At 52.2% G+C, this 24,050-nt stretch overlaps 22 non-coding genes and 3 pseudogenes across 22 annotated transcripts; all 25 read right to left on the bottom strand.

The window, feature by feature from the left end:
- Positions 1-7,710: 7,710 nt before the first annotated feature.
- Positions 7,711-7,829, bottom strand: LOC138245103 (5S ribosomal RNA). Its single transcript, XR_011193718.1, has one exon. It is a non-coding gene; the product is annotated as a 5S ribosomal RNA (ribosomal RNA).
- A 537-nt stretch (positions 7,830-8,366) lies between these two features.
- Positions 8,367-8,485, bottom strand: LOC138243536 (5S ribosomal RNA). Its single transcript, XR_011192191.1, has one exon. It is a non-coding gene; the product is annotated as a 5S ribosomal RNA (ribosomal RNA).
- Positions 8,486-9,022: 537 nt separating this feature from the next.
- On the bottom strand, positions 9,023-9,141 carry LOC138243547 (5S ribosomal RNA). The gene has a single exon (XR_011192202.1). It is a non-coding gene; the product is annotated as a 5S ribosomal RNA (ribosomal RNA).
- Positions 9,142-9,674: 533 nt separating this feature from the next.
- LOC138218523 (5S ribosomal RNA) lies at positions 9,675-9,793 on the bottom strand. The gene has a single exon (XR_011181513.1). It is a non-coding gene; the product is annotated as a 5S ribosomal RNA (ribosomal RNA).
- A 537-nt stretch (positions 9,794-10,330) lies between these two features.
- On the bottom strand, positions 10,331-10,449 carry LOC138218562 (5S ribosomal RNA; annotated as a pseudogene).
- Positions 10,450-10,986: 537 nt separating this feature from the next.
- Positions 10,987-11,105, bottom strand: LOC138245487 (5S ribosomal RNA). Its single transcript, XR_011194097.1, has one exon. It is a non-coding gene; the product is annotated as a 5S ribosomal RNA (ribosomal RNA).
- Positions 11,106-11,642: 537 nt separating this feature from the next.
- Positions 11,643-11,761, bottom strand: LOC138243558 (5S ribosomal RNA). Its single transcript, XR_011192213.1, has one exon. It is a non-coding gene; the product is annotated as a 5S ribosomal RNA (ribosomal RNA).
- A 537-nt stretch (positions 11,762-12,298) lies between these two features.
- On the bottom strand, positions 12,299-12,417 carry LOC138245105 (5S ribosomal RNA). Its single transcript, XR_011193719.1, has one exon. It is a non-coding gene; the product is annotated as a 5S ribosomal RNA (ribosomal RNA).
- A 533-nt stretch (positions 12,418-12,950) lies between these two features.
- LOC138243569 (5S ribosomal RNA) lies at positions 12,951-13,069 on the bottom strand. The gene has a single exon (XR_011192224.1). It is a non-coding gene; the product is annotated as a 5S ribosomal RNA (ribosomal RNA).
- Positions 13,070-13,606: 537 nt separating this feature from the next.
- Positions 13,607-13,725, bottom strand: LOC138243580 (5S ribosomal RNA). The gene has a single exon (XR_011192235.1). It is a non-coding gene; the product is annotated as a 5S ribosomal RNA (ribosomal RNA).
- A 537-nt stretch (positions 13,726-14,262) lies between these two features.
- On the bottom strand, positions 14,263-14,381 carry LOC138243591 (5S ribosomal RNA). The gene has a single exon (XR_011192246.1). It is a non-coding gene; the product is annotated as a 5S ribosomal RNA (ribosomal RNA).
- Positions 14,382-14,914: 533 nt separating this feature from the next.
- On the bottom strand, positions 14,915-15,033 carry LOC138243602 (5S ribosomal RNA). Its single transcript, XR_011192257.1, has one exon. It is a non-coding gene; the product is annotated as a 5S ribosomal RNA (ribosomal RNA).
- A 537-nt stretch (positions 15,034-15,570) lies between these two features.
- On the bottom strand, positions 15,571-15,689 carry LOC138216906 (5S ribosomal RNA). The gene has a single exon (XR_011180619.1). It is a non-coding gene; the product is annotated as a 5S ribosomal RNA (ribosomal RNA).
- Positions 15,690-16,226: 537 nt separating this feature from the next.
- LOC138216314 (5S ribosomal RNA) lies at positions 16,227-16,346 on the bottom strand. Its single transcript, XR_011180025.1, has one exon. It is a non-coding gene; the product is annotated as a 5S ribosomal RNA (ribosomal RNA).
- Positions 16,347-16,883: 537 nt separating this feature from the next.
- Positions 16,884-17,002, bottom strand: LOC138243613 (5S ribosomal RNA). Its single transcript, XR_011192268.1, has one exon. It is a non-coding gene; the product is annotated as a 5S ribosomal RNA (ribosomal RNA).
- A 537-nt stretch (positions 17,003-17,539) lies between these two features.
- On the bottom strand, positions 17,540-17,658 carry LOC138245106 (5S ribosomal RNA). The gene has a single exon (XR_011193720.1). It is a non-coding gene; the product is annotated as a 5S ribosomal RNA (ribosomal RNA).
- A 537-nt stretch (positions 17,659-18,195) lies between these two features.
- LOC138216206 (5S ribosomal RNA) lies at positions 18,196-18,314 on the bottom strand. Its single transcript, XR_011179918.1, has one exon. It is a non-coding gene; the product is annotated as a 5S ribosomal RNA (ribosomal RNA).
- Positions 18,315-18,851: 537 nt separating this feature from the next.
- LOC138245030 (5S ribosomal RNA) lies at positions 18,852-18,970 on the bottom strand. The gene has a single exon (XR_011193646.1). It is a non-coding gene; the product is annotated as a 5S ribosomal RNA (ribosomal RNA).
- A 537-nt stretch (positions 18,971-19,507) lies between these two features.
- On the bottom strand, positions 19,508-19,626 carry LOC138243625 (5S ribosomal RNA). The gene has a single exon (XR_011192280.1). It is a non-coding gene; the product is annotated as a 5S ribosomal RNA (ribosomal RNA).
- Positions 19,627-20,163: 537 nt separating this feature from the next.
- On the bottom strand, positions 20,164-20,282 carry LOC138243636 (5S ribosomal RNA). The gene has a single exon (XR_011192289.1). It is a non-coding gene; the product is annotated as a 5S ribosomal RNA (ribosomal RNA).
- A 537-nt stretch (positions 20,283-20,819) lies between these two features.
- Positions 20,820-20,938, bottom strand: LOC138218094 (5S ribosomal RNA; annotated as a pseudogene).
- A 537-nt stretch (positions 20,939-21,475) lies between these two features.
- On the bottom strand, positions 21,476-21,594 carry LOC138243647 (5S ribosomal RNA). Its single transcript, XR_011192300.1, has one exon. It is a non-coding gene; the product is annotated as a 5S ribosomal RNA (ribosomal RNA).
- Positions 21,595-22,131: 537 nt separating this feature from the next.
- Positions 22,132-22,250, bottom strand: LOC138243658 (5S ribosomal RNA). The gene has a single exon (XR_011192306.1). It is a non-coding gene; the product is annotated as a 5S ribosomal RNA (ribosomal RNA).
- Positions 22,251-22,787: 537 nt separating this feature from the next.
- On the bottom strand, positions 22,788-22,906 carry LOC138244860 (5S ribosomal RNA). The gene has a single exon (XR_011193475.1). It is a non-coding gene; the product is annotated as a 5S ribosomal RNA (ribosomal RNA).
- Positions 22,907-23,439: 533 nt separating this feature from the next.
- LOC138218473 (5S ribosomal RNA) lies at positions 23,440-23,558 on the bottom strand (annotated as a pseudogene).
- Between the last annotated feature and the right edge of the window lie 492 nt (positions 23,559-24,050).

Raw genomic sequence — 24,050 nt, forward strand, 5'->3', positions numbered from 1 at the left:
TTTTTTATTTTTGATAATTAGCCATATGTTGATTACAATATTGTACATAATGTATAATTTGAACTCGATATTTTTCAGGAGTGAATGATTGTATATTTTCAGAATAAATTTCGAAACCAAATTATTGTCCCTCGATCTCTGTCTCTCTCTCGTCCTGCTGTCTGTCTGTCCCTGCCTCTCTGTCTCTCTCTCTTTCAGCCCCGTCTGTCAGTCTGTCTGTCCTTCTCTCTCCTTCCTCTCTCTCTCTCCTTCCGCTCTCTCTCTCGGTTTGTTTGTCCCTCAATCTCAATCTTTCTCTTTGCCTGCTGTCTTTCTGTGCCTTCATCTTTGTGTCTCTCTCTCCTTCCTTTCTGTCTGTCTCTCTGTCTGTCCTGCGTTGTCCCAGCTGGGCCTGTCTCCCCGGCTCTCTGCCTTCAGCTCTGTTCGCCGATGTCCCACCAGTCCGTCTCTCTCTCAGCCTGTCTCTTGACTTGCAGGAGGAAGAGGAGGTGGAGACAGCTCATCCGGCAGGAGAGAGGAAGAAGGTCAGTGCTGGTCCCACCCTGCCTCCTGTCCTGTCTGTGGTGGAGTTTCGCCATCTTGTCTGTCTTGTCAGCCCTGTCTGTCACTGTCTCTCTCCTCCTCCTCTCTGTGCTGTGGTGTCCAGTCAGTGTGTCTCTCTCCTCCTCCTCTCTGTCCTGTGGTGTCTAGGCAGTGTGTCTCTCTCCTCCTCCTCTTCTCTGTCCTATGGTGTACAGTGGGTCAGTATTAGTGGGCTACACCCAGGCTCACTCACTGCGAGTGTGATCTCAGCAGAGTCTCTGTACTCTTGGGACACTTGACTCACCTGTCTCTCTCTTTCTCTCCCTGTGCTGTCCCTCTCCTGCCCCCTCTCTCCCTACTCGGACTCCAGCTGGAGGAGGTCCAATCACCACCTCCTGTGAGACAGAAGAAAAAGAAAGTGGGTAATGCTCTGATTCTCTCTTTACTCCTGTCCAGTGTCCAGTCAGTGTGTGTGTATGAACCCCTCTCTCTCTCAGTGCAGTGTTCATGTACTGGAGTGTCCAGTCAGTGTGTGTGTATGAACCCCTCTCTCTCTCAGTGCAGTGTTCATGTCCTGGAGTGTCCAGTCCGACTCTTAACGTGACTCTCCTGTCTCTGCTTCAGAAGTGCTGGTGCGTCTTTTTAAAGTCCCTGAGCTGCATGTCGGTGGAGACAGATGATAAGGACGAGCCGATGGAGGCGGCGGAGACCGTGTGTCAGGAGAGGAAGAGCGAGGGAGAGGAGGAGCAGGCTGCCGGGAAGGACAAGAAGAAGAAGAGGAGGTGCAGGTGAGCAGACAGGGGGACGCCGCCCGGTCGTGTCTGTGATTCAAGAAGGAGTCTCCTCTTGCTGTTTGATGTCATGGTGATGTCCGTGTCTGTGTCCCTCACACCTGCAATAACAATATTCTTTCCAGGTTCCTTTCCTGGTTCTGTGCCAGCTAAGATCGGAGTCGCCTTCCCCACCAAGGACTGGACTGGACTGGACTGGACTGGAGCTGAGGGACACCAGACTGGACTGGACTGGAGCCAAGGGACCCCAGACTGTGCTGGACCGAAGCTGAGGGACCCCAGACTGCACTGGACCGGAGCTGAGAGACACCAGACTGGACTTGACTGGAGCTGAGGGACCCCAGACTGTGCTGGACCGAAGCTGAGGGACCCCAGTCTGTGCTGGACCGAAGCTGAGGGACCCCAGTCTGTGCTGGGCCAAAGCTGAGGGACCCCAGTCTGTGCTGGACCGAAGCTGAGGGACTCCAGACTGTGCTGGACCAAAGCTGAGGGGCCCCAGACTGGACTGGACTGGAGCTGAGGGGCCCCAGGCTGTGCTGGACCGAAGCTGAGGGACCCCAGACTGGACTGGACCAAAGCTAAGGGACCCCAGACTGTGCTGGACTGAAGCTGAGGGACCCCAGTCTGGACCGAAGCTGAGAGACCCCAGTCTGTGCTGGACCGAAGCTGAGGGACCCCAGTCTGGACTGCACTGGAGCTGAGGGACCCCAGTCTGGACCGAAGCTGAGGGACCCCAGTCTGTGCTGGGCCGAAGCTGAGGGACACCAGTCTGGACTGAAGCTGAGGGACCCCAGTCTGTGCTGGACCGAAGCTGAGGGACCCCAGGCTGTGCTGGACCGAAGCTGAGGGACCCCAGACTGGACTGGACCAAAGCTAAGGGACCCCAGACTGTGCTGGACTGAAGCTGAGGGACCCCAGTCTGGACCGAAGCTGAGAGACCCCAGTCTGTGCTGGACCGAAGCTGAGGGACCCCAGTCTGGACTGCACTGGAGCTGAGGGACCCCAGTCTGGACCGAAGCTGAGGGACCCCAGTCTGTGCTGGGCCGAAGCTGAGGGACACCAGTCTGGACTGAAGCTGAGGGACCCCAGTCTGTGCTGGGCCGAAGCTGAGGGACCCCAGTCTGTGCTGGACCGAAGCTGAGGGACCCCAGACTGTGCTGGACCGAAGCTGAGGGACCCCAGACTGGGCTGCACTGGAGCTGAGGGACACCAGACTGGACTGGACTGCACTGGAGCTGAGGGGCCCCATACTGGACTGGACCAGAGCTGAGGGGCCCCAGACTGGACTGGACCGGAGCTGAGGGACCCCAGATCCCAGTCTGGACTGAAGCTGAGGGACCCCAGTCTGGACTGAAGCTGAGGGACCCCAGACTGGACTGTGGAAAACTTTCACATTATCTCCACCTGAGTCCTCAGATCGTCTGCATGACCTTGTATTATTAAGTATTATTTTAAGGTCCTGTGATGATCGTAAGATGGGGGGGGGGGGGTGTGTCCCTTGACATTAATCTGTATTGTAATTTTTGTTCTTTTGTTAAGCATCATTAAAATGTTTTTTAAAAAAAGCTTTTGGTTTTTTCCCTCCCCCCCCCGAAACGAACGAACAGAGTCTGTCTTTCTCTTTCATCCCGGAGAGTTTGTGGTTGATGGATTGAGGCCGAGAGCCCTCGTTGTCGGCGTGCCACCAGTTAGCGGGGCTAAAGCAGGGGGGGCATCGTGTCCAATACTCCTTGAAACGAGACAGATTTCAAGCCACCTCCGTCTGAAGAGAAGGAAGTTGACCACGAACTCCAGGGTGTCCTAGGAAGCTCTTTAGCCATCGTTTGCCCAGCAGCCATCTCACCCTGCAGCTCCCAGCTAGCAGCCCCCTCCCCACTGGAGCCCAGCAGGTAGAAGCCTGGTCAGTACCTGGAGGGGAGACTCCTGGGAAAAACTGAGGTTGCTGCTGGGAGAGGTGTGAGTGGGGCCAGCAGGGGGCGCTCTCACCCTGCGGTCTGTGTGGGTCCTGATGCCCCAGTATAGTGACGGGGGACACTGGACTGTAAACAGGCGCCGTCCTTCGGATAAGACGTCAAACCGAGGTCCTGACTCTCTGTGCTCATTAACAATCCCGGGGTGTTTCTGGAGAGGAGTAGGGGTGTTACCCCAGTGTCCTGGCCTGATTCCCCCCCTGGTCTTGACCCATCATGGCCTCCTTATCACCCCCCCTCTCTGAACTGGCTCCATCCCTCTGCTCTCCTCCCCACTAAGAGCTGCTGTGTGCTGAGCGGACTGGAGCATCATCCACGTGGGGGCTGCACACTGGGGGGGCTGGAGGGGATCCCCCTGACCTGGGAAGAGCTCTGAGTGGAGAGTCCAGACGGATTAATTATTATTATTATTATTCGTGCTGCACTGGGCTTCAGTCCTGGTAGTGAGAGGGGGATCTGTGATCAGTACAGATACTTATGACTGTATAATAATACACGATAGAAATGGAAAACAGGGTAGCGCTGTAGTCTCTTCGAAACGTTTTGAACTGCCAGAAGAAGTTTTCACAACCCGGACTCGTGAAGGTACAGGTCTTCTCCCTTCGTCCGGAGTAAGGTGAGAGGTTATCCCCTCGGGGCGCAGTATCCCCGATGCACCCCCCCACCACCACCCAAAATGACACACACTTCTGTGACGATTGGGAGACCCCGGTTCGATCAGCCCCTGCGGTGTAGGAAACGACCCGCTGGAGAGAACACGCAGACTCCACACAGAAGGGTCACCTCGGCATTTATTCCAACAGCAAAACACCAGAGAGAAACGGGTCTCCGAAAGATGAGCGCACACCGGGAAAAACACTACGGGGTCATTACAAATGGGAATAGGAGTTCTTTTTTTCTTTTCCGGACGTCAGTTGTATCGTGTCCTGGTGATTTCTCCTGTTTCGAACGGAGTTCAATGTCACGTTTCTACTTTATTAGAGAGAGGCACTGAACTTTGGGGAACGTGACATCCACCCAGTATTACTAGTAGGTTGATAAATATAAATGTTCTTTTTCCCCCCGTATGATACCTCGCGAAATATAACGATGGCCAACTCCTTAAGTCGAAATTTAAACCCTTCTCACGCTACAAGACAGTCCGTCAACATCGCCGCGGCCCGAAGCGCGACCTTCGGTATGACGTTGGCGGAAGGGGGTAGGGTAAGTACGTCACAGCCGGGGGAAGCCCCTATCACGTGAGAGGGGTGCTGCGGGCGACGAGCCCCCGGGGGCGAAGAGAAGTTGATTTGCGTGGGGTGTGGAAACACTACACGACCGGGCAAGCGAGCCGTTTTTTTTTTTGTTTTGTTTTTTCAGAACATCAGAACAACCGCAGAGATGACCATCGATCCACTCCGGACGTTTCCTTTTTTGTCCTTTTTGGCCTCCAAAATAAAAAAAAAAACTGGGATCCATCGTGGCGTTGCCAAATTAAAACGTCAACCACTTTTCGGGCTTTCGTGCTGTCCATGATGAAACCGTCATGGTTGTGTAAGGATACGTTACGTCACAGACCGGCGGCGCTCGGACGTGAGGAGTGTCGTTACGTTTTTGAAACGGGCACGTCAGACAAGATCTCTGACAAGATCTCTGAAAAACCCAAACCTGTAAGATTCAATTTCAATTCAGTTTTTTTATATAGCGCCTTTCACAACAAGAATGCCCCAAGGCCCCGAACAAAGGAGTTGTTCCACACCCCCGCCACCCTCTGTGTACAGTAGAGCCCCCTGTACTGACTGGAGGAGCTCACCCAGCTGTGTCTGGAGAGAAGCCGGGGTATCGGCTTCAACCACAGGGCTGGGCGGCTTGTTCCCCACCCCCATCCCCTTCTGTGTACAGAAGAGCCTCCTGTCCTGACTCCAGTAGGAAATGTCACCTGGAGGCAACACACCGGCTTCTTTTAACAGATCACCTCGGGAATCGGGAACAACGGAGCTGTGTGCGGCCGTCTGTACGGAGGGGTTCAGCGCGGGGGGGCTCCGGGCTCGGGTCTGGACCCGGGGGGGGGGGGGGGGCTGTCTGTGTGGAGTCTGCATGTTCTCCCTGTGTTCTTCGGGTCCAAAGACAGGCTTTTGGGCTAATTGGCTTCTGGGAAAACTGGCCCTGGTGTGTGTGTGTCCTATGATGGAGTGCTGTCCTGTCCAGGGTGTGTGAGTGAATGTGTGTTTGTCATGTGATGGACTGGTTCCTGTCCAGGGTGTGTGAGTGTGTGTGTCTGAGTGTCCTGTGAGGGACTGGTGTCCTATCCAGGTTGTGTGTGTGTGTCCTGTGAGGGACTGGTGTCCTGTTCAGGGTGTGTGAGTGTGTGTGTGTATCCTGTGAGTGACTGGTGTCCTGTCCAGGGTGTGTGAGTGTGTGTGTCCTGTGATGGACTGGTGTCCTATCTAGGGTGTGTGTATGTCCTGTGATGGACTGGTGTCCTGTCCAGGGTGTGTGAGTGAGTGTGTGTGTGTCCTGTGATGGACTGGTGTCCTGTCCAGGGTGTGTGAGTGTGTGTGTCTGTGTGTCCTGTGATGGACAGATGGTACCAAGCCTGGACACCCATGAGTCACTGGCTTCCTCAGAAGACTCTCACGGAGGGCACACTGTCCCTAACCCGGGTCCAGAAGAAACTACAGTGATCTATAATTCCTGCGCCTCGGAAGGGTTTATGACGTCTATGTCCGGCGCCCGCGACCGTGGATCGGCGGTTTGGCGTCGCGCTCCGCAGCTCGAGCTTCGGTGAGAGGCAGGGCGGGAGGGAGTCGATGTGGCCTCGGTGCCATCTTTGCTGGTGAGTCAATTGTGACCGTTGCGGTACAATAAACCATCAATAAACCTTTTCCCACCCCGTCCAGTATTTCTGTCGCGGCCCACGTCCCTTACAATCGACAAACTATTAAAAAAAAACAGTAGCCCTTCGCAACATTACACGCCATTTTTTTTATTTTAAACGTCCGCTAGATACGCAGGTGGCTCGATACCTGTCTTATCCTCGCCGGCGTCTTTATACCGGCAAGTGAATTTTATTTGGGGTCCCTCAGAATTGTGACAGAAATGTCAGTGAACCACAATAAAAAACGAAACTTTTTTTTAAAGGCGGTGAATGGATTTTTTGAGTAACCGTGTAGCGACTAACGTAAGGAAAAAAAAGTTGTCTTTCCCTACGAAGACGTTTTGGTACAGGACTTTCTTTAAATATCAGTTGTGCATAGCGTTTTACAAAAAGTTGATGATGATCTTGGAGATAATTGCAAAGGAAAATTGAGATAACTACCAAAACATTACGTGTGAAACGACAGGACAGAACTTTGAACCCACAAAGAAACAAAGGTATGAAATATTGCCTCGTCATGGGGGGTTGATAATTGTAGTAAGTGTTCCTAATTTTCGTAAAGAAATGTATATTATGGGAGTCACACGTGAGATTTAGTGTATATACGTTTCATATTGTGCATATATACGGGGTTAAAAAGTGGAATGAGTATGATTATAAACTCGTGTGTCCTATAATCAGATAATTTTTGAACAAGCTTTGATTAGACAGGTGAAAAACAACATCAGATCCTTTATTTTAATATATTCTCACGTCTGAATATCAGCTTCTCCCCTCTGGCCAACATTTCAGGGCTCCCAGGTGTAGATCCCAAATTGAAACAAATATTAATTTGTTACCCAGTTAAACAGTTAATAGAAGTGAGTGACCAGGGTAAATAAAGGTGGGTCAGTGTAAACTGTTTATTCTGGACCAGACTTCGTCATGTGTGATATGTCATGACTTCTTATATTAAGTTTTATCTTTATATTTAGTTCTACATGTGTAATAGATGCGATGTGTGTCCATAAAAAGGTTTCTCCAGGGGAAAATCAAGTTCGTTTTAAAACCGTGTTTCCTTTTTAGGGTAGGTTTGCATTCCAAGTGTGGGGTTTTTGCCTTTTTGTATTTTTGCTGAGACAAGTTGCCTTTCTTATACGCGGAGGGATCTGCTCGTGAGATGTCCGCTTGGTCCATTTCTGAGCTCAGTATAAGGTGTAGAAAGCATGACTGTCATCATAACCCGCATCTCACCCAGGTGTGGAATAATGTTGTGACTATTGCTTCAGCAATAACATGCTGATTGCATGTTTCTAGATGGGAATAACAGAGATCTCAACTACTGAGGGGCCTTATTAATAAAGTCTCCACAGCCGAAGCGCTGTGTCTCTTTTCAGCTGGCGATAAACCTTTCCTCGATCCTTTGCGGACTTGTTAAACTGTTCATGATCAGAATAAAAAACGCTCACGCTAATACACAAGCACCCGTGTCTCGCCAAAGCTGACAAATAAACAGACGGACAAGCCGCACTGCACGTGTGAACAGGGGAATGAGCGAGCGAGCGGGGATAGGGCGCCTCCTGCGCTTAAAAGCTTACAGCACCTGGTATTCCCAGGCGGTCTCCCATCCAAGTACTAACCAGGCCCATCCCTGTTTAGCTTCCGAGATCAGACGAGATCAGGCGTGCTCAAGGGGGTGTGGCCATAAGCGAGAGCAAGGCTCGCTGGCACTCTTCTTATTGAGAGGACAGCTCCGTCACCTCTTTTACGACGCTGCTTTTTTTCCCTTGCGTTTTTCTCTTCTTCCCACGTTCTCTCTCTTCACTGCCTTCGTCCCCGCTCTATTTCACTTCAGCCTTTCACTCTTGCTTCCTTCCAATGAGGACGGAGCTGCGGGAGAAAGGGCGCTATAGAGGATCGCTGTGGAGAGCTGCTGCTGTGCTTTGACATCTGAGCTCTGTGGAAAACGATCTCAATACAATTCTGAAAAACGCGACTCTCCGAACGCCAGCCGAACAAGTCTCCACAGCCGAAGCGCTGTGTCTCTTTTCAGCTGGCGATAAACCTTTCCTCGATCCTTTGCGGACTTGTTAAACTGTTCCTGATCAGAATAAAAAACGCTCACGCTAATACACAAGCACCCGTGTCTCGCCAAAGCTGACAAATAAACAGACGGACAAGCCGCACTGCACGTGTGAACAGGGGAATGAGCGAGCGAGCAGGGATAGGGCGCCTCCTGCGCTTAAAAGCTTACAGCACCTGGTATTCCCAGGCGGTCTCCCATCCAAGTACTAACCAGGCCCATCCCTGTTTAGCTTCCGAGATCAGACGAGATCAGGCGTGCTCAAGGGGGTGTGGCCGTAAGCGAGAGCAAGGCTCGCTGGCACCCTTCTTATTGAGAGGACAGCTCCGTCACCTCTTTTACGACGCTGCTTTTTTTCCCTTGCGTTTTTCTCTTCTTCCCACGTTCTCTCTCTTCACTGCCTTCGTCCCCGCTCTATTTCACTTCAGCCTTTCACTCTTGCTTCCTTCCAATGAGGACGGAGCTGCGGGAGAAAGGGCGCTATAGAGGATCGCTGTGGAGAGCTGCTGCTGTGCTTTGACATCTGAGCTCTGTGGAAAACGATCTCAATACAATTCTGAAAAACGCGACTCTCCGAACGCCAGCCGAACAAGTCTCCACAGCCGAAGCGCTGTGTATCTTTTCAGCTGGCGATAAACCTTTCCTCGATCCTTTGCGGACTTGTAAAACTGTTCCTGATCAGAATAAAAAACGCTCACGCTAATACACAAGCACCCGTGTCTCGCCAAAGCTGACAAATAAACAGATGGACAAGCCGCACTGCACGTGTGAACAGGGGAATGAGCGAGCGAGCGGGGATAGGGCGCCTCCTGCGCTGAAAAGCTTACAGCACCTGGTATTCCCAGGCGGTCTCCCATCCAAGTACTAACCAGGCCCATCCCTGTTTAGCTTCCGAGATCAGACGAGATCAGGCGTGCTCAAGGGGGTGTGGCCGTAAGCAAGAGCAATGCTCGCTGGCACCCTTCTTATTGAGAGGACAGCTCCGTCACCTCTTTTAAGACGCTGCTTTTTTTCCCTTGCGTTTTTCTCTTCTTCCCACGTTCTCTCTCTTCACTGCCTTCGTCCCCGCTCTATTTCACTTCAGCCTTTCACTTTTGCTTCCTTCCAATGAGGACGGAGCTGCGGGAGAAAGGGCGCTATAGAGGATCGCTGTGGAGAGCTGCTGCTGTGCTTTGACATCTGAGCTCTGTGGAAAACGATCTCAATACAATTCTGAAAAACGCGATTCCCCGAACGCCAGCCGAACAAGTCTCCACAGCCGAAGCGCTGTGTCTCTTTTCAGCTGGCGATAAACCTTTCCTCGATCCTTTGCGGACTTGTTAAACTGTTCCTGATCAGAATAAAAAACGCTCACGCTAATAAACAATCACCCGTGTCTCGCCAAAGCTGACAAACAGACGGACAAGCCGCACTGCATGTGTGAACAGGGGAATGAACGAGGGAGCGGGGATAGGGCGCCTCCTGCGCTTAAAAGCTTACAGCACCTGGTATTCCCAGGTGGTCTCCCATCCAAGTACTAACCAGGCCCATCCCTGTTTAGCTTCCGAGATCAGACGAGATCAGGCGTGCTCAAGGGGGTGTGGCCGTAAGCAAGAGCAAGGCTCGCTGGCACCCTTCTTATTGAGAGGACAGCTCCGTCACCTCTTTTACGACGCTGCTTTTTTTCCCTTGCGTTTTTCTCTTCTTCCCACGTTCTCTCTCTTCACTGCCTTCGTCCCCGCTCTATTTCACTTCAGCCTTTCACTCTTGCTTCCTTCCAATGAGGACGGAGCTGCGGGAGAAAGGGCGCTATAGAGGATCGCTGTGGAGAGCTGCTGCTGTGCTTTGACATCTGAGCTCTGTGGAAAACGATCTCAATACAATTCTGAAAAACGCGACTCTCCGAACGCCAGCCGAACAAGTCTCCACAGCCGAAGCGCTGTGTCTCTTTTCAGCTGGCGATAAACCTTTCCTCGATCCTTTGCGGACTTGTTAAACTGTTCCTGATCAGAATAAAAAACGCTCACGCTAATACACAAGCACCCGTGTCTCGCCAAAGCTGACAAATAAACAGACGGACAAGCCGCACTGCACGTGTGAACAGGGGAATGAGCGAGCGAGCGGGGATAGGGCGCCTCCTGCGCTTTAAAGCTTGCAGCACCTGGTATTCCCAGGCGGTCTCCCATCCAAGTACTAACCAGACCCAACCCTGTTTAGCTTTCGAGATCAGACGAAATCAGGCGTGCTCAAGGGGGTGTGGCCGTAAGCGAGAACAAGGCTCGCTGGCACCCTTCTTATTGAGAGGACAGCTCCGTCACCTCTTTTACGACGCTGCTTTTTTTCCCTTGCGTTTTTCTCTTCTTCCCACGTTCTCTCTCTTCATTGCCTTCGTCCCCACTCTATTTCACTTCAGCCTTTCACTCTTGCTTCCTTCCAATGAGGACGGAGCTGCGGGAGAAAGGGCGCTATAGAGGATCGCTGTGGAGAGCTGCTGCTGTGCTTTGACATCTGAGCTCTGTGGAAAACGATCTCAATACAATTCTGAAAAACGCGACTCTCCGAACGCCAGCCGAACAAGTCTCCACAGCCGAAGCGCTGTGTCTCTTTTCAGCTGGCGATAAACCTTTCCTCGATCCTTTGCGGACTTGTTAAACTGTTCCTGATCAGAATAAAAAACGCTCACGCTAATACACAAGCACCCGTGTCTCGCCAAAGCTGACAAATAAACAGACGGACAAGCCGCACTGCACGTGTGAACAGGGGAATGAGCGAGCGAGCGGGGATAGGGCGCCTCCTGCGCTTAAAAGCTTACAGCACCTGGTATTCCCAGGCGGTCTCCCATCCAAGTACTAACCAGGCCCATCCCTGTTTAGCTTCCGAGATCAGACGAGATCAGGCATGCTCAAGGGGGTGTGGCCGTAAGCGAGAGCAAGGCTCGCTGGCACCCTTCTTATTGAGAGGACAGCTCCGTCACCTCTTTTACAACGCTGCTTTTTTTCCCTTGCGTTTTTCTCTTCTTCCCACGTTCTCTCTCTTCACTGCCTTCGTCCCCGCTCTATTTCACTTCAGCCTTTCACTCTTGCTTCCTTCCAATGAGGACGGAGCTGCGGGAGAAAGGGCGCTATAGAGGATCGCTGTGGAGAGCTGCTGCTGTGCTTTGACATCTGAGCTCTGTGGAAAACGATCTCAATACAATTCTGAAAAACGCGACTCTCCGAACGCCAGCCGAACAAGTCTCCACAGCCGAAGCGCTGTGTATCTTTTCAGCTGGCGATAAACCTTTCCTCGATCCTTTGCGGACTTGTAAAACTGTTCCTGATCAGAATAAAAAACGCTCACGCTAATACACAAGCACCCGTGTCTCGCCAAAGCTGACAAATAAACAGACGGACAAGCCGCACTGCACGTGTGAACAGGGGAATGAGCGAGCGAGCGGGGATAGGGCGCCTCCTGCGCTGAAAAGCTTACAGCACCTGGTATTCCCAGGCGGTCTCCCATCCAAGTACTAACCAGGCCCATCCCTGTTTAGCTTCCGAGATCAGACGAGATCAGGCGTGCTCAAGGGGGTGTGGCCGTAAGCAAGAGCAATGCTCGCTGGCACCCTTCTTATTGAGAGGACAGCTCCGTCACCTCTTTTAAGACGCTGCTTTTTTTCCCTTGCGTTTTTCTCTTCTTCCCACGTTCTCTCTCTTCACTGCCTTCGTCCCCGCTCTATTTCACTTCAGCCTTTCACTTTTGCTTCCTTCCAATGAGGACGGAGCTGCGGGAGAAAGGGCGCTATAGAGGATCGCTGTGGAGAGCTGCTGCTGTGCTTTGACATCTGAGCTCTGTGGAAAACGATCTCAATACAATTCTGAAAAACGCGATTCCCCGAACGCCAGCCGAACAAGTCTCCACAGCCGAAGCGCTGTGTCTCTTTTCAGCTGGCGATAAACCTTTCCTCGATCCTTTGCGGACTTGTTAAACTGTTCCTGATCAGAATAAAAAACGCTCACGCTAATACACAAGCACACGTGTCTCGCCAAAGCTGACAAATAAACAGACGGACAAGCCGCACTGCACGTGTGAACAGGGGAATGAGCGAGCGAGCGGGGATAGGGCGCCTCCTGCGCTTAAAAGCTTACAGCACCTGGTATTCCCAGGCGGTCTCCCATCCAAGTACTAACCAGGCCCATCCCTGTTTAGCTTCCGAGATCAGACGAGATCAGGCGTGCTCAAGGGGGTGTGGCCATAAGCGAGCGCAAGGCTCGCTGGCACCCTTCTTATTGAGAGGACAGCTCCGTCACCTCTTTTACGACGCTGCTTTTTTTCTCTTGCGTTTTTCTCTTCTTCCCACGTTCTCTCTCTTCACTGCCTTCGTCCCCGCTCTATTTCACTTCAGCCTTTCACTCTTGCTTCCTTCCAATGAGGACGGAGCTGCGGGAGAAAGGGCGCTATAGAGGATCGCTGTGGAGAGCTGCTGCTGTGCTTTGACATCTGAGCTCTGTGGAAAACGATCTCAATACAATTCTGAAAAACGCGACTCTCCGAACGCCAGCCGAACAAGTCTCCACAGCCGAAGCGCTGTGTCTCTTTTCAGCTGGCGATAAACCTTTCCTCGATCCTTTGCGGACTTGTAAAACTGTTCCTGATCAGAATAAAAAACGCTCACGCTAATACACAAGCACCCGTGTCTCGCCAAAGCTGACAAATAAACAGACGGACAAGCCGCACTGCACGTGTGAACAGGGGAATGAGCGAGCGGGGATAGGGCGCCTCCTGCGCTTAAAAGCTTACAGCACCTGGTATTCCCAGGCGGTCTCCCATCCAAGTACTAACCAGGCCCATCCCTGTTTAGCTTCCGAGATCAGACGAGATCAGGCGTGCTCAAGGGGGTGTGGCCGTAAGCGAGAGCAAGGCTCGCTGGCACCCTTCTTATTGAGAGGACAGCTCCGTCACCTCTTTTACGACGCTGCTTTTTTTCCCTTGCGTTTTTCTCTTCTTCCCACGTTCTCTCTCTTCACTGCCTTCGTCCCCGCTCTATTTCACTTCAGCCTTTCACTCTTGCTTCCTTCCAATGAGGACGGAGCTGCGGGAGAAAGGGCGCTATAGAGGATCGCTGTGGAGAGCTGCTGCTGTGCTTTGACATCTGAGCTCTGTGGAAAACGATCTCAATACAATTCTGAAAAACGCGACTCTCCGAACGCCAGCCGAACAAGTCTCCACAGCCGAAGCGCTGTGTATCTTTTCAGCTGGCGATAAACCTTTCCTCGATCCTTTGCGGACTTGTAAAACTGTTCCTGATCAGAATGAAAAACGCTCACGCTAATACACAAGCACCCGTGTCTCGCCAAAGCTGACAAATAAACAGACGGACAAGCCGCACTGCACGTGTGAACAGGGGAATGAGCGAGCGAGCGGGGATAGGGCGCCTCCTGCGCTGAAAAGCTTACAGCACCTGGTATTCCCAGGCGGTCTCCCATCCAAGTACTAACCAGGCCCATCCCTGTTTAGCTTCCGAGATCAGACGAGATCAGGCGTGCTCAAGGGGGTGTGGCCGTAAGCAAGAGCAATGCTCGCTGGCACCCTTCTTATTGAGAGGACAGCTCCGTCACCTCTTTTAAGACGCTGCTTTTTTTCCCTTGCGTTTTTCTCTTCTTCCCACGTTCTCTCTCTTCACTGCCTTCGTCCCCGCTCTATTTCACTTCAGCCTTTCACTTTTGCTTCCTTCCAATGAGGACGGAGCTGCGGGAGAAAGGGCGCTATAGAGGATCGCTGTGGAGAGCTGCTGCTGTGCTTTGACATCTGAGCTCTGTGGAAAACGATCTCAATACAATTCTGAAAAACGCGATTCCCCGAACGCCAGCCGAACAAGTCTCCACAGCCGAAGCGCTGTGTCTCTTTTCAGCTGGCGATAAACCTTTCCTCGATCCTTTGCGGACTTGTTAAACTGTTCCTGATCAGAATAAAAAACGCTCACGCTAATACACAAGCACACGTGTCTCGCCAAAGCTGACAAATAAACAGACGGACAAGCCGCACTGCACGTGTGAACAGGGGAATGAGCGAGCGAGCGGGGATAGGGCGCCTCCTGCGCTTAAAAGCTTACAGCACCTGGTATTCCCAGGCGGTCTCCCATCCAAGTACTAACCAGGCCCATCCCTGTTTAGCTTCCGAGATCAGACGAGATCAGGCGTGCTCAAGGGGGTGTGGCCGTAAGCGAGCGCAAGGCTCGCTGGCACCCTTCTTATTGAGAGGACAGCTCCGTCACCTCTTTTACGACGCTGCTTTTTTTCTCTTGCGTTTTTCTCTTCTTCCCACGTTCTCTCTCTTCACTGCCTTCGTCCCCGCTCTATTTCACTTCAGCCTTTCACTCTTGCTTCCTTCCAATGAGGACGGAGCTGCGGGAGAAAGGGCGCTATAGAGGATCGCTGTGGAGAGCTGCTGCTGTGCTTTGACATCTGAGCTCTGTGGAAAACGATCTCAATACAATTCTGAAAAACGCGACTCTCCGAACGCCAGCCGAACAAGTCTCCACAGCCGAAGCGCTGTGTCTCTTTTCAGCTGGCGATAAACCTTTCCTCGATCCTTTGCGGACTTGTAAAACTGTTCCTGATCAGAATAAAAAACGCTCACGCTAATACACAAGCACCCGTGTCTCGCCAAAGCTGACAAATAAACAGACGGACAAGCCGCACTGCACGTGTGAACAGGGGAATGAGCGAGCGGGGATAGGGCGCCTCCTGCGCTTAAAAGCTTACAGCACCTGGTATTCCCAGGCGGTCTCCCATCCAAGTACTAACCAGGCCCATCCCTGTTTAGCTTCCGAGATCAGACGAGATCAGGCGTGCTCAAGGGGGTGTGGCCGTAAGCGAGCGCAAGGCTCGCTGGCACCCTTCTTATTGAGAGGACAGCTCCGTCACCTCTTTTACGACGCTGCTTTTTTTCTCTTGCGTTTTTCTCTTCTTCCCACGTTCTCTCTCTTCACTGCCTTCGTCCCCGCTCTATTTCACTTCAGCCTTTCACTCTTGCTTCCTTCCAATGAGGACGGAGCTGCGGGAGAAAGGGCGCTATAGAGGATCGCTGTGGAGAGCTGCTGCTGTGCTTTGACATCTGAGCTCTGTGGAAAACGATCTCAATACAATTCTGAAAAACGCGACTCTCCGAACGCCAGCCGAACAAGTCTCCACAGCCGAAGCGCTGTGTCTCTTTTCAGCTGGCGATAAACCTTTCCTCGATTCTTTGCGGACTTGTTAAACTGTTCCTGATCAGAATAAAAAACGCTCACGCTAATACACAAGCACACGTGTCTCGCCAAAGCTGACAAATAAACAGACGGACAAGCCGCACTGCACGTGTGAACAGGGGAATGAGCGAGCGAGCGGGGATAGGGCGCCTCCTGCGCTTAAAAGCTTACAGCACCTGGTATTCCCAGGCGGTCTCCCATCCAAGTACTAACCAGGCCCATTCCTGTTTAGCTTCCGAGATCAGACGAGATCAGGCGTGCTCAAGGGGGTGTGGCCGTAAGCGAGAGCAAGGCTCGCTGGCACCCTTCTTATTGAGAGGACAGCTCCGTCACCTCTTTTACAACGCTGCTTTTTTTCCCTTGCGTTTTTCTCTTCTTCCCACGTTCTCTCTCTTCACTGCCTTCGTCCCCGCTCTATTTCACTTCAGCCTTTCACTTTTGCTTCCTTCCAATGAGGACGGAGCTGCGGGAGAAAGGGCGCTATAGAGGATCGCTGTGGAGAGCTGCTGCTGTGCTTTGACATCTGAGCTCTGTGGAAAACGATCTCAATACAATTCTGAAAAACGCGACTCTCCGAACGCCAGCCGAACAAGTCTCCACAGCCGAAGCGCTGTGTCTCTTTCCAGCTGGCGATAAACCTTTCCTCGATCCTTTGCGGACTTGTAAAACTGTTCCTGATCAGAATAAAAAACGCTCATGCTAATACACAAGCACCCGTGTCTCGCCAAAGCTGACAAATAAACAGACGGACAAGCCGCACTGCACGTGTGAACAGGGGAATGAGCGAGCGAGCGGGGATAGGGCGCCTCCTGCGCTTAAAAGCTTACAGCACCTGGTATTCCCAGGCGGTCTCCCATCCAAGTACTAACCAGGCCCATCCCTGTTTAGCTTCCGAGATCAGACGAGATCAGGCGTGCTCAAGGGGGGTGTGGCCGTAAGCGAGAGCAAGGCTCGCTTGCACCCTTCTTATTGAGAGGACAGCTCCGTCACCTCTTTTACGACGCTGCTTTTCTTCCCTTGCGTTTTTCTCTTCTTCCCACGTTCTCTCTCTTCACTGCCTTCGTCCCCGCTCTATTTCACTTCAGCCTTTCACTCTTGCTTCCTTCCAATGAGGACGGAGCTGCGGGAGAAAGGGCGCTATAGAGGATCGCTGTGGAGAGCTGCTGCTGTGCTTTGACATCTGAGCTCTGTGGAAAACGATCTCAATACAATTCTGAAAAACGCGACTCTCCGAACGCCAGCCGAACAAGTCTCCACAGCCGAAGCGCTGTGTCTCTTTTCAGCTGGCGATAAACCTTTCCTCGATCCTTTGCGGACTTGTAAAACTGTTCCTGATCAGAATAAAAAACGCTCACGCTAATACACAAGCACCCGTGTCTCGCCAAAGCTGACAAATTAACAGACGGACAAGCCGCACTGCACGTGTGAACAGGGGAATGAGCGAGCGAGCGGGGATAGGGCGCCTCCTGCGCTTAAAAGCTTACAGCACCTGGTATTCCCAGGCGGTCTCCCATCCAAGTACTAACCAGGCCCATCCCTGTTTAGCTTCCGAGATCAGACGAGATCAGGCGTGCTCAAGGGGGTGTGGCCGTAAGCGAGAGCAAGGCTCGCTGGCACCCTTCTTATTGAGAGGACAGCTCCGTCACCTCTTTTACGACGCTGCTTTTTTTCCCTTGCGTTTTTCTCTTCTTCCCACGTTCTCTCTCTTCACTGCCTTCGTCCCCGCTCTATTTCACTTCAGCCTTTCACTTTTGCTTCCTTCCAATGAGGACGGAGCTGCGGGAGAAAGGGCGCTATAGAGGATTGCTGTGGAGAGCTGCTGCTGTGCTTTGACATCTGAGCTCTGTGGAAAACGATCTCAATACAATTCTGAAAAACGCGACTCTCCGAACGCCAGCCGAACAAGTCTCCACAGCCGAAGCGCTGTGTCTCTTTTCAGCTGGCGATAAACCTTTCCTCGATCCTTTGCGGACTTGTAAAACTGTTCCTGATCAGAATAAAAAACGCTCACGCTAATACACAAGCACCCGTGTCTCGCCAAAGCTGACAAATAAACAGACGGACAAGCTGCACTGCACGTGTGAACAGGGGAATGAGCGAGCGAGCGGGGATAGGGCGCCTCCTGCGCTTAAAAGCTTACAGCACCTGGTATTCCCAGGCGGTCTCCCATCCAAGTACTAACCAGGCCCATCCCTGTTTAGCTTCCGAGATCAGACGAGATCAGGCGTGCTCAAGGGGGTGTGGCCATAAGCGAGAGCAAGGCTCGCTGGCACCCTTCTTATTGAGAGGACAGCTCCGTCACCTCTTTTACGACGCTGCTTTTTTTCCCTTGCGTTTTTCTCTTCTTCCCACGTTCTCTCTCTTCACTGCCTTCGTCCCCGCTCTATTTCACTTCAGCCTTTCACTCTTGCTTCCTTCCAATGAGGACGGAGCTGCGGGAGAAAGGGCGCTATAGAGGATCACTGTGGAGAGCTGCTGCTGTGCTTTGACATCTGAGCTCTGTGGAAAACGATCTCAATACAATTCTGAAAAACGCGACTCTCCGAACGCCAGCCGAACAAGTCTCCACAGCCGAAGCGCTGTGTCTCTTTTCAGCTGGCGATAAACCTTTCCTCGATCCTTTGCGGACTTGTTAAACTGTTCCTGATCAGAATAAAAAACGCTCACGCTAATACACAAGCACCCGTGTCTCGCCAAAGCTGACAAATAAACAGACGGACAAGCCGCACTGCACGTGTGAACAGGGGAATGAGCGAGCGAGCGGGGATAGGGCGCCTCCTGCGCTTAAAAGCTTACAGCACCTGGTATTCCCAGGCGGTCTCCCATCCAAGTACTAACCAGGCCCATCCCTGTTTAGCTTCCGAGATCAGATGAGATCAGGCGTGCTCAAGGGGGTGTGGCCGTAAGCGAGAGCAAGGCTCGCTGGCACCCTTCTTATTGAGAGGACAGCTCCGTCACCTCTTTTACGACGCTGCTTTTTTTCCCTTGCATTTTTCTCTTCTTCCCACGTTCTCTCTCTTCACTGCCTTCGTCCCCGCTCTATTTCACTTCAGCCTTTCACTTTTGCTTCCTTCCAATGAGGACGGAGCTGCGGGAGAAAGGGCGCTATAGAGGATCGCTGTGGAGACCTGCTGCTGTGCTTTGACATCTGAGCTCTGTGGAAAACGATCTCAATACAATTCTGAAAAACGCGACTCTCCGAACGCCAGCCGAACAAGTCTCCACAGCCGAAGCGCTGTGTCTCTTTTCAGCTGGCAATAAACCTTTCCTCGATCCTTTGCGGACTTGTAAAACTGTTCCTGATCAGAATAAAAAACGCTCACGCTAATACACAAGCACCCGTGTCTCACCAAAGCTGACAAATAAACAGACGGACAAGCCGCACTGCACGTGTGAACAGGGGAATGAGCCAGCGAGCGGGGATAGGGCGCCTCCTGCGCTTAAAAGCTTACAGTACCTGGTATTCCCAGGCGGTCTCCCATCCAAGTACTAACCAGGCCCATCCCTGTTTAGCTTCCGAGATCAGATGAGATCAGGCGTGCTCAAGGGGGTGTGGCCGTAAGCAAGAGCAAGGCTCGCTGGCACCCTTCTTATTGAGAGGACAGCTCCGTCACCTCTTTTACGACGCTGCTTTTTTTCCCTTGCGTTTTTCTCTTCTTCCCACGTTCTCTCTCTTCACTGCCTTCGTCCCCGCTCTATTTCACTTCAGCCTTTCACTTTTGCTTCCTTCCAATGAGGACGGAGCTGCGGGAGAAAGGGCGCTATAGAGGATCGCTGTGGAGACCTGCTGCTGTGCTTTGACATCTGAGCTCTGTGGAAAACGATCTCAATACAATTCTGAAAAACGCGACTCTCCGAACGCCAGCCGAACAAGTCTCCACAGCCGAAGCGCTGTGTCTCTTTTCAGCTGGCGATAAACCTTTCCTCGATCCTTTGCGGACTTGTTAAACTGTTCATGATCAGAATAAAAAACGCTCACGCTAATACACAAGCACCCGTGTCTCGCCAAAGCTGACAAATAAACAGACGGACAAGCCGCACTGCACGTGTGAACAGGGGAATGAGCGAGCGAGCGGGGATAGGGCGCCTCCTGCGCTTAAAAGCTTACAGCACCTGGTATTCCCAGGCGGTCTCCCATCCAAGTACTAACCAGGCCCATCCCTGTTTAGCTTCCGAGATCAGACGAGATCAGGCGTGCTCAAGGGGGTGTGGCCGTAAGCGAGAGCAAGGCTCGCTGGCACCCTTCTTATTGAGAGGACAGCTCCGTCACCTCTTTTACGACGCTGCTTTTTTTCCCTTGCGTTTTTCTCTTCTTCCCACGTTCTCTCTCTTCACTGCCTTCGTCCCCGCTCTATTTCACTTCAGCCTTTCACTTTTGCTTCCTTCCAATGAGGACGGAGCTGCGGGAGAAAGGGCGCTATAGAGGATCGCTGTGGAGACCTGCTGCTGTGCTTTGACATCTGAGCTCTGTGGAAAACGATCTCAATACAATTCTGAAAAACGCGACTCTCCGAACGCCAGCCGAACAAGTCTCCACAGCCGAAGCGCTGTGTATCTTTTCAGCTGGCGATAAACCTTTCCTCGATCCTTTGCGGACTTGTAAAACTGTTCCTGATCAGAATAAAAAACGCTCACGCTAATACACAAGCACCCGCGTCTCGCCAAAGCTGACAAATAAACAGACGGACAAGCCGCACTGCACGTGTGAACAGGGGAATGAGCGAGCGAGCGGGGATAGTGCGCCTCCTGCGCTTAAAAGCTTACAGCACCTGGTATTCCCAGGCGGTCTCCCATCCAAGTACTAACCAGGCCCATCCCTGTTTAGCTTCCGAGATCAGACGAGATCAGGCGTGCTCAAGGGGGTGTGGCCGTAAGCGAGAGCAAGGTTCGCTGGCACCCTTCTTATTGAGAGGACAGTTCCGTCACCTCTTTTACGACGCTGCTCTTTTTCCCTTGCGTTTTTCTCTTCTTCCCACGTTCTCTCTCTTCACTGCCTTCGTCCCCGCTCTATTTCACTTCAGCCTTTCACTCTTGCTTCCTTCCAATGAGGACGGAGCTGCGGGAGAAAGGGCGCTATAGAGGATCGCTGTGGAGAGCTGCTGCTGTGCTTTGACATCTGAGCTCTGTGGAAAACGATCTCAATACAATTCTGAAAAACGCGACTCTCCGAACGCCAGCCGAACAAGTCTCCACAGCCGAAGCGCTGTGTCTCTTTTCAGCTGGCGATAAACCTTTCCTCGATCCTTTGCGGACTTGTTAAACTGTTCCTGATCAGAATAAAAAACGCTCACGCTAATACACAAGCACCCGTGTCTCGCCAAAGCTGACAAATAAACAGACGGACAAGCCGCACTGCACGTGTGAACAGGGGAATGAGCGAGCGAGCGGGGATAGGGCGCCTCCTGCGCTTAAAAGCTTACAGCACCTGGTATTCCCAGGCGGTCTCCCATCCAAGTACTAACCAGGCTCATCCCTGTTTAGCTTCCAAGATCAGACGAGATCAGGCGTGCTCAAGGGGGTGTGGCCGTAAGCGAGAGCAAAGCTCGCTGGCACCCTTCTTATTGAGAGGACAGCTCCGTCACCTCTTTTACGACGCTGCTCTTTTTCCCTTGCGTTTTTCTCTTCTTCCCACGTTCTCTCTCTTCACTGCCTTCGTCCCCGCTCTATTTCACTTCAGCCTTTCACTCTTGCTTCCTTCCAATGAGGACGGAGCTGCGGGAGAAAGGGCGCTATAGAGGATCGCTGTGGAGAGCTGCTGCTGTGCTTTGATATCTGAGCTCTGTGGAAAACGATCTCAATACAATTCTGAAAAACGCGACTCTCCGAACGCCAGCCGAACAAGTCTCCACAGCCGAAGCGCTGTGTCTCTTTTCAGCTGGCGATAAACCTTTCCTCGATCCTTTGCGGACTTTTTAAACTGTTCCTGATCAGAATAAAAAACGCTCACGCTAATACACAAGCACCCGTGTCTCGCCAAAGCTGACAAATAAACAGACGGACAAGCCGCACTGCACGTGTGAACAGGGGAATGAGCGAGCGAGCGGGGATAGGGCGCCTCCTGCGCTTAAAAGCTTACAGCACCTGGTATTCCCAGGCGGTCTCCCATCCAAGTACTAACCAGGCCCATCCCTGTTTAGCTTCCGAGATCAGACGAGATCAGGCGTGCTCAAGGGGGTGTGGCCGTAAGCGAGAGCAATGCTCGCTGGCACCCTTCTTATTGAGAGGACAGCTCCGTCACCTCTTTTACGACGCTGCTTTTTTTCCCTTGCGTTTTTCTCTTCTTCCCACGTTCTCTCTCTTCACTGCCTTCGTCCCCGCTCTATTTCACTTCAGCCTTTCACTCTTGCTTCCTTCCAATGAGGACGGAGCTGCGGGAGAAAGGGCGCTATAGAGGATCGCTGTGGAGAGCTGCTGCTGTGCTTTGACATCTGAGCTCTGTGGAAAACGATCTCAATACAATTCTGAAAAACGCGACTCTCCGAACGCCAGCCGAACAAGTCTCCACAGCCAAAGCGCTGTGTCTCTTTTCAGCTGGCGATAAACCTTTCCTCGATCCTTTGCGGACTTGTTAAACTGTTCCTGATCAGAATAAAAAACGCTCACGCTAATACACAAGCACCCGTGTCTCGCCAAAGCTGACAAATAAACAGACGGACAAGCCGCACTGCACGTGTGAACAGGGGAATGAGCGAGCGAGCGGGGATAGGGCGCCTCCTGCGCTTAAAAGCTTACAGCACCTGGTATTCCCAGGCGGTCTCCCATCCAAGTACTAACCAGGCCCATCCCTGTTTAGCTTCCGAGATCAGACGAGATCAGGCGTGCTCAAGGGGGTGTGGCCGTAAGCGAGAGCAAGGCTCGCTGGCACCCTTCTTATTGAGAGGACATCTCCGTCACCTCTTTTACGACGCTGCTTTTTTTCCCTTGCGTTTTTCTCTTCTTCCCACGTTCTCTCTCTTCACTGCCTTCGTCCCCGCTCTATTTCACTTCAGCCTTTCACTCTTGCTTCCTTCCAATGAGGACGGAGCTGCGGGAGAAAGGGCGCTATAGAGGATCGCTGTGGAGAGCTGCTGCTGTGCTTTGACATCTGAGCTCTGTGGAAAACGATCTCAATACAATTCTGAAAAACGCGACTCTCCGAACGCCAGCCGAACAAGTCTCCACAGCCGAAGCGCTGTGTCTCTTTTCAGCTGGCGATAAACCTTTCCTCGATCCTTTGCGGACTTGTTAAACTGTTCCTGATCAGAATAAAAAACGCTCACGCTAATACACAAGCACCCGTGTCTCGCCAAAGCTGACAAATAAACAGACGGACAAGCCGCACTGCACGTGTGAACAGGGGAATGAGCGAGCGAGCGGGGATAGGGCGCCTCCTGCGCTTAAAAGCTTACAGCACCTGGTATTCCCAGGAGGTCTCCCATCCAAGTACTAACCAGGCCCATCCCTGTTTAGCTTCCGAGATCAGACGAGATCAGGCGTGCTCAAGGGGGTGTGGCCATAAGCAAGAGCAACGCTCGCTGGCACCCTTCTTATTGAGAGGACAGCTCCGTCACCTCTTTTAAGACGCTGCTTTTTTTCCCTTGCGTTTTTCTCTTCTTCCCACGTTCTCTCTCTTCACTGCCTTCGTCCCCGCTCTATTTCACTTCAGCCTTTCACTTTTGCTTCCTTCCAATAAGGACGGAGCTGCGGGAGAAAGGGCGCTATAGAGGATCGCTGTGGAGAGCTGCTGCTGTGCTTTGACATCTGAGCTCTGTGGAAAACGATCTCAATACAATTCTGAAAAACGCGACTCTCCGAACGCCAGCCGAACAAGTCTCCACAGCCGAAGCGCTGTGTCTCTTTTCAGCTGGCGATAAACCTTTCCTCGATCCTTTGCGGACTTGTAAAACTGTTCCTGATCAGAATAAAAAACGCTCACGCTGATACACAAGCACCCGTGTCTCGCCAAAGCTGACAAATAGACGGACAAGCCGCACTGCACGTGTGAACAGGGGAATGAGCGAGCGAGCGGGGATAGGGCGCCTCCTGCGCTTAAAAGCTTACAGCACCTGGTATTCCCAGGCGGTCTCCCATCCAAGTTCTAACCAGGCCCATCCCTGTTTAGCTTCCGAGATCAGACGAGATCAGGCATGCTCAAGGGGGTGTGGCCATAAGCGAGAGCAAGGCTCGCTGGCACCCTTCTAATTGAGAGGACAGCTCCGTCACCTCTTTTACGACGCTGCTTTTCTTCCCTTGCGTTTTTCTCTTCTTCCCACGTTCTCTCTCTTCACTGCCTTCGTCCCCGCTCTATTTCACTTCAGCCTTTCACTCTTGCTTCCTTCCAATGAGGACGGAGCTGCGGGAGAAAGGGCGCTATAGAGGATCGCTGTGGAGAGCTGCTGCTGTGCTTTGACATCTGAGCTCTGTGGAAAACGAACTCAATACAATTCTGAAAAACGCGACTCTCCGAACGCCAGCCGAACAAGTCTCCACAGCCGAAGCGCTGTGTCTCTTTTCAGCTGGCGATAAACCTTTCCTCGATCCTTTGCGGACTTGTAAAACTGTTCCTGATCAGAATAAAAAACGCTCACGCTAATACACAAGCACCCGTGTCTCGCCAAAGCTGACAAATAAACAGACGGACAAGCCGCACTGCACGTGTGAACAG

The sequence above is a fragment of the Lepisosteus oculatus genome, chromosome 14, assembly GCF_040954835.1.
Source record: "Lepisosteus oculatus isolate fLepOcu1 chromosome 14, fLepOcu1.hap2, whole genome shotgun sequence".
Lineage (NCBI taxonomy): Eukaryota > Metazoa > Chordata > Actinopteri > Semionotiformes > Lepisosteidae > Lepisosteus > Lepisosteus oculatus.